The 15,673-nt window shown below is 49.5% G+C and overlaps 1 protein-coding gene across 4 annotated transcripts in view; it reads right to left on the bottom strand.

Annotated features, from left to right (window-relative positions):
- S1PR1 (sphingosine-1-phosphate receptor 1) overlaps positions 1-15,673 on the bottom strand; it is a 128,812-nt gene that overhangs the window by 38,160 nt on the left and 74,979 nt on the right. The window contains exons 1-3 of one of the 4 annotated variants that reach the window (XM_081121705.1): positions 12,522-12,834; positions 8,649-8,721; positions 5,103-5,268 (exon numbers count right to left, since the gene is read on the bottom strand). The gene's annotated coding sequence lies outside the window, so the exon portion shown is untranslated. Of the gene's footprint in view, positions 1-933; positions 1,209-5,102; positions 5,269-8,648; positions 8,722-12,521; positions 12,835-15,673 lie in introns of those variants that run through there. The other 3 variants (XM_081121706.1, XR_013997735.1, XM_081121704.1) reach the window with 3 other exon arrangements.

Below are 15,673 nucleotides of genomic sequence, written 5' to 3'. Positions count from 1 at the left end.
GACAGAGGGTCGGCACAGAAGTGACCTGACAGCCTGAGTCATCCTGGGGCCCTATCAGTGACTCCGGACCAGGTGTGTTTAGGGTCCGAGGGCGCAGACAGCCCGCCCGGGCCCAGCGGTGAACAGAGCTGAGCGCGCCCTCGGCAACCGCCTTTCCTCTCTTCCCTTCCTCCCGGGGCAGAGCGAGCGCCCCTGACAGCGCCCGGGAAACCCGCCCGCGGGGGCCCGTGGCGAGCCCCGCAAGCCTCGCGTACCCCTGGCCGCACAGGGCGCGCCCGGCTCCCGGGACAGCCCGCGTCCGAGGGAAGCCGGGGCCGCTCTGCGGGGCGCGCCCAGGGCGCCGGCTCGCCGCTCGGCCACGCGGGCGGCTTTACCTGCGGTCCCCGCCCAGCGCACTGCCTCCTCCGGGGTCTGGAGAACGTGGAGAAAGGCAGCGTGGCCCTGGTGGGCAAAAGTCTGCTGGCAAGTTGTTAAGTGCGACAAGGTGACCGGCAATGGGGCAAAACTCGCGTAATTGCTGCGAGAGCGCTCCGCCCACCCCCGGGCAGCACGGCGGCGGGCGCCCCGAGCCCCGTCCGACTCCTCCGCTCGCCCGCGGCGCTAGTTTAAGCCCTTAGCCACCCACCCCCATACTCTTTGTCTAAAGGATTTCCAAATGCAAGCGCTCTCTCCTTCCCCTCCTATCAACAGTAGCTTCCCCTACCCCACCCCCGGGGGCTCCACACCTGCAGCTTGACCCTAGTCCAAACTTCGTAACTTTCAAGCGCTCAGAGCAACCCGACCGCGCGGGGCTCCTGAGCTGCCCAGAGACGCGTGTTTTCAGCGCCCCAGGAGGATGCTTGGAAAGTTTTCGCCCTGCTTCGGCCCGTCTAGGAGCGCGTCTGGGACGCCCAGCCCCGCGGCCACGCTGCGCCCGGCCCGGCCCGCGCCTACCTCGCTCAGGCAGGACGACGCCGCGTCCCCGCAGCTCTGGGTGCGCGCTGCTCGCCCGTCATGTTGCTGCGGCCCCAGCCCGGCGGCGTCGCGCATAAACGCGGGCGCGGGGTCCCCTCCCTCCCTCCCCTCCATTGGCCAGCCCGGCGCCGCATCGCGCGCGGCCCCCGCCGAGCCTCGGCGCTCACTGGGCGGCTGCCCTAGGAAGGGGCGGGGAGAGCTTCGAGCCCCGATCTCCCACGCCCTCCGCCGGCGCTGGGGGCCCCCAGATCTCGGCTGCTGAGGCTCACTGTCCAGGAAAGATCTGGGGCAGGAGCAAATTGAAGGCCTCCTCCCCCACCCCCGGGCAACAGAAAAAACAGACGGGGCGGAGCCTGGCTCCCCTGGACTCTAACTACAAATCACGCCCGCGCCCTGCTGTCCAGCGCTGCGCAGTGGAGACAACTCTCCCGAGCCTTGGGAAGGAGAGGAGGTGGGGGGGCCTTTGGAAACGTTTCTCCCGAAAAGTCCTAGGGGGCAGAGGACCGACCGGCGCCCCGCAGCGCACCTCTCTGGTCCCCTGCCCCTGCAGCCCTTGGGGGGACCGGTCCCCAGCTTGTGGCCGAGCGCCCCGGGGCTGCTGCTGCGCGAGGCGGCGAGGGGGGCCGGGGGTACAGGACGGGAGCCAGGGCGCGCTCTGGGCCGCGAGAGGCCGGGGAAGCAAGGGGCCAGGGAGGGAGGGTGCCCGGAAAGTCCAACACGTCTCCTCACCTCCACTCCCACCCCCATCTCACTGCTGCCTCGAAACTTGCGGTCTGAGGGACGGAAAGTGGCTTTCCCCGGGCGCAGGGTGAAATGGGCCGGCGTCCGGCGAGGTGATGCTTGGGGGTTCCCCTCCCTTCGCTGGGCGCCAAGGCAGGCAGTGTGCCCCAGATTCTGGCCAGTGGTGAGAGGCCTTTGAGGAGCTGGGCAGCGGCCCGTCAGAGAATTTTTCTAAAGCTTGGGCAGCTCAGGAATTTCCAAAGGGGAAGAGCCATGGGGCGCAGCTCCGCGGGGGCCTGCTGCTGCCCCGTTAAGGGCCGGTGCCCTTCTCTCCCCTTCTGCTTGGGAGGCGCCCCCAAACCTCAATGCTCACAATTCGCCCACTCTTTCCTTGCTCATAACTGCTGCGTCTGAACCTGAGCCTGAGGTGGCCTTGGTCAGCTGCAGCTGTGTGACAAGCTCAGGGCACCTCTGCCCTGCCCCACGGTGACAAAGCGAGTTCCACCCAGTGCTTGGTCACACTGGCTTCCCATCCCCGCTGATGTGAAGGCAAAACTCCTCCATCGTGCAGTTTCAACAGACCCGCCCTGTACCTGAATGACTCAGAAGGAGGCCTTGTGAGTACAAACAACAGACCCCTGGCTTATGAGTTTACAAAAGAAAAAGCCAAGTGACAGTTAATTCACAGTTGTCTGAAAGGTTTCATCAACCACAGAGCCCATACCCACAATTTAGCAAGCGCACAGGGCATACAACCTGGAAACAGCAGGGCCCTCTAGACTCTCAGATCCACTCTGATTGGGTTTGAGGACTTATTTCACTTAAAGCAGGATGTGTGGAGTCAACCCAACACAACACACTGTGGGGACTTGGCACCCACCCACTAATTTACAATTCTTCACAGGGAAAGAATTAAAGTGCATTGCACGCTGGCCTTTATCAGGCATGTTAGATTATCTCATTTAACACTACTGCTCTGTGAAGCACATTGTTGGTCACTTAACTGAGGGAAATGTCACTCAGGCAGCTTAAGTCTCAGCTGGTGAGTGGCAGAGCTGGGTTCCAAGACTTCAATGCTGTGGGAGCCCCGGATCCCAGGTCACACACACACCTTTGGGAGAACATATTTGCCAATGGCTCATCTGATAAATGGTTAATATCCAAAATACATAAGGAACTCATACAACTTAACAAAAAGAAGACAAACAATCCAATTTAAAAATGGGCAAAGGAACTGAATGGGCACTTCCCTAAGGTAGAGGATGTACAGATGGCCAAGGACATGTGAAAAAATGCTCACTCACTAGTTATCAGAGAGATGCAAATTAAAACCACAAAGAGATATCACCTCACACCTGTCAGAATGGCTCCATCAACAAATAAACAAATGACAAGTGCTGGCGAGGGTGTGGAGAAAGGGGAACCTTGTGCACTGCTGGTGGGAATGCAGACGGGTGCAGCCAACTGTGGAAAACAACGTGGAGGTTCCTCAAAAAATTAAAAATGGAGCTGCCTTTTGACCCAGTGATCCCACTTCTTGGAATATATCCTAAGAATCCTGACACACTAATCAGAAAGAACTTATGCACCCCTATGTTCATAGCAACGCAATTTACAATAGCTAAGATCTGGAAATAGCCCAAGTGCCCATCAGCAGATGAGTGGAAAAAAAGCTGTGGGACATTTACACCATGGAATACTATGCAGCTATGAGAAAGAGGGATCTCTTGCCCTTTGGGACAGTGTGGATGGACCTGGAGAGTATTATGCTAGTTAAATAAGCTAGTAGGAGAAAGACAAGTACCACGTGATCTCACTTATATGTGGAATCCAATGAACTTAATAAACTGATGAACAAAACAAATCCAGAGACATTAAAACATGCAACAGACTGGTCTATCTCAGAGGGAGGAGGAGATCGGGAAGGAATTAATCAAAGAACTTCTGTGCACATAAGCATAGCCCATGGACAAACGAGTGTGGGGAAGGCTTTGGGTGGGGGCAGAAGCAGGGTAGAGGGGGCCAACGGGGGGAGGGAGGAACATCCGTAATACTTCCAACAATAAAGGTTAAACCTATTTAAAAATTATTCCTCTATCTTACTGGTTTTCTTATACCATTATGTTTTAATGATTAATGATTTCTACACTAAAGAAACAGTTTAATTTAAAAAATAGACAGTGAAGGAACTGCAAGGGAAGCAAACCTCTAGCTTTAAAGTTTTAAGCGCATACCAATGTCCTGGCTATAATGTCTGCAAAATGTATACTAAGCTATGCTAGTGAATGCCTTTTAAACCCACTGGTTTCCTGACCGTGCAGTCTAAAAATCTTGCATGTAAAACTTGCAACAAAAGCATGCTAATGAATGTCCTTTTTTTCTTTCACCATGAAGCATTTTCTTTTGGCTGAAATGTTTTACTAAACGTTATTTTTACGTTTACCACTATTTTATTATTAAGACTTTCTTTTGTTCTTAAGAGTTTTAGGTTGCAGCAAAATTGAGTGGACGGAACAGAGATTTCCCATAGACCCTCTGCCCCACCATACACAGCCTCCCCTGTTGTCAACATCACTCACTGCAGACCTGGCCCATTTGTTACAGCTGCTGAACCGACACTGTTACATCATTATCCCCAGAAGTCCATGGCTTACCTCAGGGTTCACTCTTGAGGTTGCTGTGCAGTCTATGGATTGGGACAAATGTATAATGACATGTGTCCATTATATGGTATCACACTGAGTATTTTCACTGCCCTAAAAATCCTCTGTGCTCTGCCTACTCACCCACCCCAACCCCACAAATATCTTGCAAACTAATGACTTTTCATAAAAACGTCTCATCCACCTATATCTCACATAAGCTTGCACTTTTAGTGTTTGTATTCCAGATTCTCAGTGTGACACACATTGACCTATGTAATGCTTACAATGGCCCTGTAAGTACCAGTCATCCTAGTTTTACAAACAAGGAAACTGAGTGCGGACATATGCAGCAGCTTGGTTAACATGGACTGTGACCAGAGACAGGCTACAGCTTCTTAACCACTACCCCAAATCACCTCCTTAAACCTCAGACTCATCGAAGCATTACGTCGGCCAGTCAGTCCTGCTCTCATGAGTGCTGTTGGAGAGGACAGGGTCACTGATACTGATCCGACGATTCAACCTTGCACATGATTATTGAGTGGTGCTCACCCTTCGTACACAGCGATGAGAGAGAAAATGGAGACGACCGCCAGGCAAAGTGAGAAGGGAGGCAAAGCTAATGGCAGCAACGGCTTCCCTGCCAATCCCACGTCTCTGTTCCCACACCCATCTCTTCACATTCCTCTCAGGAGCGGCCCCAACAACGGCATCCGCGAGCCACCTCCTGGCTGCTACCCCGGCTCCCTGCGGCTGCCCGGAAGCCAAGCCCAGCGCTCCTACCTTACTTCCCATGGCACCGAGGTTACCCGTTGATAACCAAGTCACGCTGGGGTCACCCCGTTCCCAATTTCGGATTTCAAAGCAGCTTCGCTGTTCTTTACACATGCTTTGCAGTCTCTCCTTGAGGCTTGCCAGAGAAAATACCATGCAACATTTGGGACATGTACTAAAACAAAACAAAACAGAAAGCAATGATTTGTTATTTATGTGCAATTTAAATTTAACTGGGAGAGCTGTATCTTTATTTGCTGAGTCTGGTAACCCTACTCCCTGTGGTCCCAGGTGAAGAGTCAGGCTCCCCTTACTCTGTGTTCACAGCATCACTAGCCTTCCGCTTCCTGGAGAAGTCACAGTTGCCACTTCAACTTCCTCCTCCCTAAGTTTCTGCTGGGCGACACTCCAAGCGTTACTCCCTCCCTGGGCAACACCCCCCACCCAGTGCTCAACTTTGTAAGACTCAAGACTCAGCTCAATTATCCCTTCTCTCTTGTATTTTCAGTTCTTGGCCTCTGGCGACTCTTCACCTTCAACTCACGGTGACATTTGTGTTTCCTCTATCAAAACTCACCGTCTTCCCCTTGTACTAGATCACGATTGACATCTCACTCTCTTATTTGCCGACATTCAAAACTATGTGATGGGAGACGACAGACTTGGGGTCAGCCTGAATACGGCCCAGCCCCGGCTGCATGACTCTGAGCAAGGCCTTGAACTTCCTAAGCCTCAGTTTCCTCATCTCTCCGATGGCATAATGACATTTCCCTCTTGTGGTCATGGGGAGGAATAAAGAAAGAGCTTCACATGTGTGAAGAGCCCTACACAGTCCAGAGAAAATGCTTCACCCTCCACGACCTTATCCACTGTCCATCTTTCCATTCACTTCCTTTTTGACTTTCAAATTAAATCATTTTTAATCAAATTAATACATCCACATGGTTAAAAGTAATCAAATAGTGCAAAACTTGCAAGGAAGAGCATCGGTCCTGGGAGGCACCTAGTCCGCCGACCCTCCCAATCACTTTGAAGTCTTACTGACATTCCTTCTGGTGGTGACTGAACGTCTCTAAATCCCGTGCTTTATACCTCTGTTTCTTGATCAATTTTAAACAGTAGCTATAGATTTTCTGCCATGTTAAAGGAGTATTAATTCACTTATCCTTAAAACACCTGCTTGTGTCATAAACTTTCTAAATCAATGTCTGTCTGATATTTTAAACATTCAGTGTTTACACTTGACTAATACCTTGGCTGGACATTAGAGTTGTAGGTTGTAACTTTCCCTGGGAATTTTGAAGGTGTTGCTGCCTTGTCTTTTAATTTCTGGTGTCACTGGTGAGAAGTCTAGGGCTATTCTTACTCCACAACTTCACGTATGACTACTTATTCCTCCTCTGGGTGTTTTTAGAATCTTCTCTTTGTCCACAGTGCTGCAGGGTTGTACTATGAGATGCCTTGATTTTCCAAGCTTTGTCCTAGACACACAAAGACCTTTTCAGGATAGGAAGTCACCTGACGTTATTTCCTCAATAAGTCCATCTCCTCTGTTTTTATATCCTGTCTTTCTGGAACTCCACTATGTGGATGATTTTTTGGATGATTTTTAAATTTCCTCCTATTTATTTTCTATTTTCTTTATCTTTTTTTCTACTTTCTGGGAGATTTCTCCACTTTATCTTTCAACTCTTCAGTTAATGTTTTCCTTTCTGTTAGCATGCTTTTAATTCTAAATTAAACATTAATTTACTTTCCAAAATTTTACTATATTGTCAGAGGCAAATTAACCTTGAAGCTAATGTCACTAAAACTTCAGAATCTCTTGCTTCCGAGGCCCTGGAGGGAGCCCCAGCAATATGTCCATGTGGTGATATAAATATTCAAAGTGAGGTATTTTAACCATAATTGGCTATTATGGCTGCCGCATTCCATTAGGAAATCTCCTCTATTTCATTTCCGCTTGTGTGGGGGCGGTTTTGGAGTTGCTGTAAGCATTTTTGGAACCTGGCCAAGGGGAAAATGACTCTGGGCTACATTTAGACTGACTTTAAAAGGATATGTGCCCTGGCTGGGTAGCTCAGTTGGTTGGAGCATCATCCCGATGCCCCAAGGTTGCGGGTTTGATCCCTGGTCAGGGTTATAAAAATAAAATAAAATATAAAATAAAATAAAATAAATAAAAGTAAAATAAAAAAGATATGTATCACAGTTACTTCATATTGTTACATGCCATCCTATGAGGACCCAACCACCAGTATCTTTAGGCTTTTTTTCTTTTTGGACACTCATTTATCCAGAGAAAACCTCCCCTCTCCTTCCTGCAGATTTAAACTTGGCCATGGCACCCTGGGGAAGAGTGGGAGCTGGAGCTGGGGTGTGTCCCCACTCAGCGTGGGGCTCCCCCCTCCCCCTCCCGTTTGACTGTGGTGTTCACCTCTCTGCCCCAAGTCTCCTGCCCCCAGTGGAGAGACAGTCACTCTGGCTGTGCAGGGCAGGGAAAGTCGTGGTCACGGGGGAAGGGTGAGGGGAGACAATGAGTCTAACTGCTTCTAAAGCAGACTTTCTGTTTTCATCAACTTTCACCCCCAGCTCTCAGAGGTACCTAAAGTCTCCTAATCGGGGCCTCTCTGGGGTTCTGGAGAGCAGCCCAGTTTGCTTCTGGGTGCCCCTCATTGCAACCTCAGTCTTCAGTTTTTTCATTGTATTAAGTCAATGAAGTCTCCTCCTCCGCTTTTTAGTTTCCAAACTTCTGTTGCTGTCGCCTCTCACCTTTTCTTTGTTTGTTTATGCAAACAAAACAAAAATCCCTTTGCTGTCAAGTTTGTGACTCATGAGAGGGAAAGGAAGTGAAAGTGTTCAGTTTGCCATCTCTGCACCGAGGTCCCTTCCATCTTCTCTCTCACCCCCAGGCTGGCTTCTGCTGCAGCTGCTCGGAGCCTGACCTTCCTAAGGACCCACGTGACTCCCTCACCAACAGAGCCAGGGCTCCTCATGGCCCCCTTTAGGGGAATTTTCTGCAGTATTTGACCCTGTTGACTGACTCCCCCCTTGTTGACTCTCACTCTGCTCTCCTGGAGTCCTGCTCTCTCTTTCTCTCTCTCTATCTCTGTCTTCACAAAGATGTCTCTTTCTCAGCACTCTTAACTGGCCTCTCTTTTTTATATTAACTTAAATATCCTCTTATATATTGGAGAGAATTATATAACCTGTATTACGTGCCAAGCACTGCACTAAATAAGCATTTCATATGTAATAAAATTTATTTCAATAATTCTACAAGTGAGGTCCTATTAAACAACTCATTTTACAGATGAAGAAACTGAGGCACAGAAAACTTAAGTGACTTGTCCAAAGTCCCAGCTTTTCCCACTGTGCATACTGCCTCTTTAGATGTTACAACCCGGGTTTTCCCTCTTACCCATTCACACTTTGTTGGATTTTCTCACCTACGTCTAGGGCTTTCTCTATCACACATGTGCCGATGACTCTGCACTAGACCCACCTTCCTCCCAACCTCCAAAGTCAACCCCCAGATATTCACTGGAAACAAACCTCATTCTTCTAGGCCTGGACTGCAGCCTTGAAGGAGACAGGCAAGGTCCCTGATACCATGGATGCTATATTCCTGTAGGGAAGAGAAATGGAAAGAAATAAACAAGGAGAGCATAAGGAAATACCAAAGGGCACGAGTACAATGCTGAGCACTAACACAGGGCCGTGTGACCTTGAGCTACCCTCTGGGTGGCCAGGGTGGCTTCTCCGAGTGGGTGGCCTTGGATACCAGTGCACTGCAGCGGGCTCAGGGGCCCCGGCCACAGCACTGGGAAAGCCCGAGAAGGATCCTGCTCTGCTCCAAGGGGCAGCAGGCACAGTGAGGGCAGGAGCCCTGGGTCCCACCCCTCTCTGGGCCTCTAAGGTATCTTCAGTCCCTAGCGCTCCGTCACTTGCCTTCCAGGTCCCGCTTCCCAACAAAAATCGTCCATCACTGTGGCCTCTTTCCGTCCTACTTAGGACCAGTAAACAAACGCCTCTCAGTGCTTAGGGGATCTCAACATATTTACTCAGGGCCCTCAAGTGTTCTTAGACTCACCCAGCTTAGTAAACTTCATCTTCACAGGCTATTTTACCCCCCAATCCATTCAAACGCTCATATATTCCATTGTTTGTAATTTTCAAAGTCTCCTTCCTATAGCTGGAGGGGAGTTGATCATCAGGGGCGAGGGGACAAACAGATACACCGAGTGTGTGTTCCCGCGATGTAGCCGAGACGTTCCGACCACTGGGGCTTTGTCCCTGTCACTGCATCTGAACTGCTGGAACTGAGGCGTTTGGGAGGATACATGGCCATTATTCCCCTGGCATCCTGCTTATTTGAAACAAGGGTCTATTTTAAGTAATAAGGACAATAAGTGAAGCTTGTTTTTTAACCACACTCAAGGGCAATGGTGTGCGACCCAGGCTTTTGCAGGCTGTTTCCTATCTAATGCCTCATCCTCAGACAGCTCACACCCTCCCTCCTTCATTCAGGTCTCACTCAGATCAGCTGTCAGTTCATCAGAGAGGCCGGGCCAGCCCTATCTAAAAGCGCACACATCCTCTCTGCCATCTATCTCCTTACACCTGCTCGATTTTCTTTAAAGCACTTAGGTTATCACCGGCACCTGATTTGTTGGTCACTGGTTTGTCTTCCCCCGAGAGTGCAAACTCTACAAGCAAAGGGCTGTTTTGGGGGCCTAGAGGAGGCCCTAGGCCAGTCACTAGAATACCTGCTGAGCGAATGAATTAACATCACAAGAAGTTAGAGTGAGTCTTTCTCCAGAACATACAGTTGCTTAGATCTGGAGCTTTCACAGAGGTGTTTATGGCCATCCTCAGACTACACCTAACCCTGACACTGCACTGCCCTTAGAAGAAGAGACGTCTGCAAAATTACTACTGAAGTACCAAGTTCAGTCTGTTCAGGGAAAGACATAGGTCCAACGGGGCATCTGCCACTGCGCAGAGACAACATCTGGTTGCGTGGTTACAGGTTTCACCACTGACTCGACTTCAGGTAAAACAGCATCAAATCTCCAATTGAAAAACCCTCTGGCTCAAAGTGGATTTCTCACTGGCCTTTTCCATTCCTCTGGACATCCGATCTTTCTGTGCTTTACTGTTTTATGAGGTTAAGGAAGGTTTATTTATATGTTAGTCTGGTACACAAGCATCCGGGGCTGCATGTATGCTAATGCTAAGGATATAAAACCCCTGGTCTCCACAGGCTCAGTCCAGGAGGGACGACTGAGAAGGAAACAGAATGGTGCCATCCAGCCTAGCGAGTGATGTCATCGGCCTGCAGTTCTGTGTGCCCAGTGAGTGTTTTCTCTTATGCGCACGGATTCTGAGATTGTCCCCTCTGCCCTGACTCCTAGAAGGAGAGCTTGGTTCCCAAGACTGAGCTGTCTGAGGGTGGCCTCGAAGCCCTCGAAACCTCTGTAGGGAGGGACAGAGAGCTAGAGAAACTCATTTCAGAACTGCAAGTAGTTTTCTGGGAAATTTGACACTTGATACATATCTGAGTCAGATTTTTCTTTGATTCTTGAAAAACCGTCAACGTGGGCCCTTCGGTTATGCAAATGGAAAGGTAAAAATCCAAATTAGGAAAACGCTGCTTTTGAGAGATTGGCATCAGAGAGTGAAACTTCCATTGCCACAAAGTAAAAACAAACAAAGGTAACCTATGCGATCTCAAACCAAATGCCTCATACATCTCACTCAGCCTCCTTCCAAAACACCCCTGTGGTCCTCCTCAGCCTCCCTCCGCGCCCGCCCTTCCTCCAGCTCTCAGAAAGCAGCGTCCTTAGGCACAATCTTGGTTGCCCCTTCCCTTCACTGGCAGATCCAACTCCTTGGCAAGTTCCGTCAGTTCTATCACCAAAACACAATCTGTCAGCCTCTCTCTTTTTCCAGTTGCCCGGGTCTAGCTGCTGTTACCTCTCACTGGATGACTGACCCCCCTTGCTCACTTCCAGTCCACTCTCCACTCAGGAACCTGAAGGAGATTACTTGTCTCCTCTTTTACTTGGGAATTCCACTTTTTATAAAAATGAATAAACTTTATTTTTTAGAGCAGCTTCAAGTTCACAGCAAAATTGACTGGACGGTACAAGGAGTTCCCATACACCCCCTAACCCTGCACAATCCCCCTCACTATCAACATCACCACCAAAGGGGCACATCTGTTATGATCGACAAACCTACATGGACGTTATCACCCAAAGTCCACGGTTTGCACTTGGTGTTGTACCTGCCATGGTTCTGACAAAGGTGTAATGACATGTACCTGCCATTATAGTGCAATACAGAATAGTTTCACTCCCCTAAAATCCCCTGTGTTCTGCCCGTTCATCCCTCCCTCCTCACTAATCTTCTGTCTCCATAGTTTTATCTTTTTCAGAATGTCCTATAGTCAGAATCGAACAGTGTGTAGCCTTTTCAGATTGTCTTCTTTCCCTTAGTAATGGGCCTTTTAGTGTCACCCATGTCTTTTCATGGCTTGGCCACTCATTTATTTTTAGTGCTGAATGATATCCCATTGTCTAGACACATCTCCGTTTATTAAACCTTCCATCGCTAAAGGACACTGTAGTCCCTTCCAAGCTCTGGCTGTGAATGAGGCGGCTGTAAACATCTGTGTGCAGGTTTTGGGTAGACATAACAATTCGTTTGGGTCAATACCAAGAAGCACACTTGGGGGACCACATGGGAAGAGTGTGTGAGTTTCATATCCCCCCGGGCAGCGCACGCGAGCTCCTGTTCATCTACATCCTGCCCGAGTTCATGTTCGGTGCTGCCCGAGGTTTGGATTTGGGCCGTTCTAATAGGTGTGTGGTGATATCTAGCTGTCATTTTAATCTGTAATTTCCTAATGACTCAGGGTGTTGAATCCCTCCTCATACGCTGACCTGCCATCTGCGTGTCTTCTTTGGAGAGGTCCCTGTTTGACAGCCTCTCTGCTTCTGTCCCCCCTCATGCCTCATCCTCTTCAAAGGAACGTCCTTTGCTTCTAAAGGCCCCTGCCCTTAGACACCTCCAGGCCTTCCCAAATGCTGTTTTGTTGCAAGGAATATTCTTGACAACTCTGCCCCCATCCTGAGCACCCTCCTGCACCAGGCTCACGCCTCCATTTGCACCCTCTAGGTGCCAGCTGAAGCATCACTTCTCTAGGAGTCCTCCCTGGACCCTCCTGACTGGTCAAGACCCAGCTACATGCTGGCATTTCACGTGTATTCTCTCTCCCCCTCTCCCTCTCTCCCTCTCTTCCCTTCTCCCCCTCTCCTCCTCCCTCTCTCTCCCCCTCCCTCTCCCTCTCCCTCTCTCAGTATTACTTGGTTCTCAAGGTGACGAGGGAAACATTGCTGTTCCTTCTCCACGCAGTGTTACCTGTTCAGGGAGGAAGGTGTCCGGGGAAGCAGTTCCGGACGGCAACCCCTCAGGGCAGTTGGGGGAAAAAAAACCAGTGGTTTCTGCAAGAATTTGTCAGAACCTCCTCTGTGGCCTTCTTTCAACCCTAGCTTCATGTTACTCTTCATGTCCCAATGTCCAAATTGCAAAAATTGTTTTAAAGAAGGAAATGTATCATATCCAATGTCTTACGATGTCGTAAAGGCTCCCAAGACTTCTGTGGTAGAGTCTGTCCTTCCTGCTGGCCCAGCTTCTCCTCCCTCCTTCCGGCCCCAGCACCCACTTTTCCTCTGGCAAACCACCCTCTCCATCCCACACACCAGGACTGCCAATCAAGTGACCCCACTCCCTTGGCCAAGCAGTGTGCCTGGGACCTGAGCCAGGCCCTGCTGATTCTCCTGGGATTTGAATCTTGAGCAGGGTGACTCAGGGTCAGCAAACATTTGCAGCCAAGACTATTTGGTGGCAGAGCCACGCATAACGGAGTCCCTTTGTTCCTGCCATCCAGGTTCCCAAGCTTCACTGAGCTGCCACCTGCATTCATCCAGAAAAATCCCTCTTCACTTAAATACATCTGAGCTGGTTTCTGTTGCTTGTGACCAAAAGAATCCTAAGATACCTTACCCATATAAGTAGATCGGAGAAGGTAATTTTTAAAAGTATTCGACCTTTTAAAAATATTTTTTTGAAAAGAGCAGAAATGAGAACTCATTTTGGTTTTCCTTATGAGTCATGCAGAAATTCACTCCTTGGGGCTCAGAAGCACAGATGAAATATATATGCAATAAGCAAAATGTTTCTCAAGGCATTGAGGAAAATTGAATTCTTACTTAAAAAACATTATTTTTTAAAAAGGAATTATGAATAGGCTAGCCTTTTTATGTGAAACTGCTAATGTTCAAATAAATATTATCATGAATATAAACTACCTCCAAAGTGAGACACTTAGAGCAGAAATAAAGCGAGTTGCTATAATAGCTGTACATTGGACAGTTGCCTAGTCTCTTCACTAAGAAATGCCATGTATGCGTACATGTGTATAGACACACATGTATTTACACGTATGTACAAAAACAATATCTACCCATTCCACATCCAGGCACCCACTCCTCGAAGAGACTTTCTGACTGTGTCCTAATTCACAAACAGGAAGCAAACCAGACCCAGAAGCACCATATTCAACATGACCTTGACCCTGGCTTCTGGCTTTTTCATTTCTGGGCTGTCATGATAGTTAGATAGAACCAGGAAAGTTTTGCAAACTTCAGAATATAGTACAGATGGTGAAAATATGGCCAAAGAGTCATAAACAACACTAAGTTGATTGTCTATATTTTTATAGATGGTGCTTTATGGGTTTTCAAACTTTTGCACATTGTACCCGGCAGGTTCTAAGCAAGACACAGAATTTACTGCAAGAGTTCTATGGAGAGATTTGGATGAAAGGGCTACTTGCAGAGGCTGTGGGCGGGAGGAGGGAACAGAGGACGCTGAGGCGGCTGGAGGCAGGCAAGAGTAGGAAGCTCTGACGCCTAGAGCCTGAGGGACAAGGGGTAGAAACTGTGTCACCAGGGCCCCAGGAAGAGTTACAGCCCAGAAGAGGGGCCAGCCCGCTGCTGCCACAGGTGTGGTACGGACACAGTGAGAAGGCAGGACGACCTCACTGCCCCTTTCTTCCCACCTTCTCACCCCCCGCTGTAAGCCAACCAGCAGCCACGTGGCCAGGGAGTCCCAGCAAGACGGCAGGGGGAGGCAGCAGATCCTGGGGCACAGAGAAGAGTGGGGAAGGGGCCAGTGGATCTGGGGAAGACCCGGAGAACAACCAGCCACATACAGTAACTCAGAACAGAACAGGCTCAGAGAGATTAAGGCCCGATTACATTCGCACAGCTCAGAATCCCCGACTCGAGATTCACACACAGATCTCCAGCCCCTCAAAGCCAGTGCTTCCTTCAATATGCTTTAGTTAATGGTTCTGATGCTGATGATGGAGAACTGAGTGGCTTGGGTCTAATATAATATTCTGTTTCAAGCTGAGCTACCTCAGCGAGGGTCCCTAAGGGGGTCTTTTGTCACATGTCTACCATTGGGATTTGGCCCACGAGGCGGGTTCTCCAATAGGCCTGGTGAACACGCAGTGACGATGACTGCTCTGTCCTGTGAGGTCAGCAGAGAGACCCTGGGAGTCACGGGAGCAATGCAGAGGGACAAGGCAGCAGAGAGGGGGCCCTGAAGGCTGTCAGAGCTTGGCCACTGGAGGCAGCTGACCAGGTTCTGAATCCAGTCTCTCTCTCACTATCTGGGGTGTCGGGTAATTAATCTGAGTCTCTGTTTACTCATTACTGGGGATAAAAATACCTACCTCATAGAGTTGATATGAGGACTAACAGAATGTATGCTTGACAAATAGTTCTGTTTAACGAGGTCTCCCATTTATTGCCATTAACATGCTTTGGTATCCAGAAAGCAGACTTTAGGTGGGTCCTAGTCTCCATTATTTTACAGGTACAGAAACGGAGGCTTAGAGAATGATCTGCCTAAGATGGCACAGTGCTGAGGTCTGGATTTAAAAACACATGCATCTAGTCCATTACACTGTTCCTACGGGCTCCAGCAGTCTTCCTGGTAGGGTCTCAAGTCAGAAACATTTGAAACCTGCCCTCATTCATGTTTTCTCAAGTTCTCCCAAGTTGGTGCAATGTCGGCTCTCTGGCTATTGCTCTCCTTGAGATGCCAGGGCCAGCACTGGCCATGTTGCTGTTTTATAAACACGGCCCAGTGTACCCTCAAGGAGCAGGCCCTTCCCGGGGGATAATGTGTTTGGAATCCCGAGGCCGTTATTTATCAGCACCGGGGCTGACATGCAAGGAATCCGTCTTTGATGCTCGAGGACTGGCTTTGTGCCAAGAAGCCATTGTTGGGGATTCTGGCTGTTTGCTGTTGAGATGTGATCTGTGGAGAGCTGACGGGGCCTATTAATAGGAGTTCAAACCCGGTGCCACAGGCTTAACTAGGAGGGCGAGGAGGGAGAGACCTGCATGACAATTCTAAGAGAGCTGGGAGGTGTCATGGACTGGACGGTGTGGCCATGACACCGTGATAAGAACCCTCCAACCATCTGAAACAAGCCA

This window comes from Miniopterus schreibersii (genome assembly GCF_964146895.1).
Source record: "Miniopterus schreibersii genome assembly, chromosome: 19".
Taxonomy (NCBI): Eukaryota; Metazoa; Chordata; class Mammalia; order Chiroptera; family Miniopteridae; genus Miniopterus; species Miniopterus schreibersii.
The sequence above is the reverse complement of the archived record's forward strand: the minus strand, read 5'-3'. Positions and strand labels throughout refer to the sequence as shown.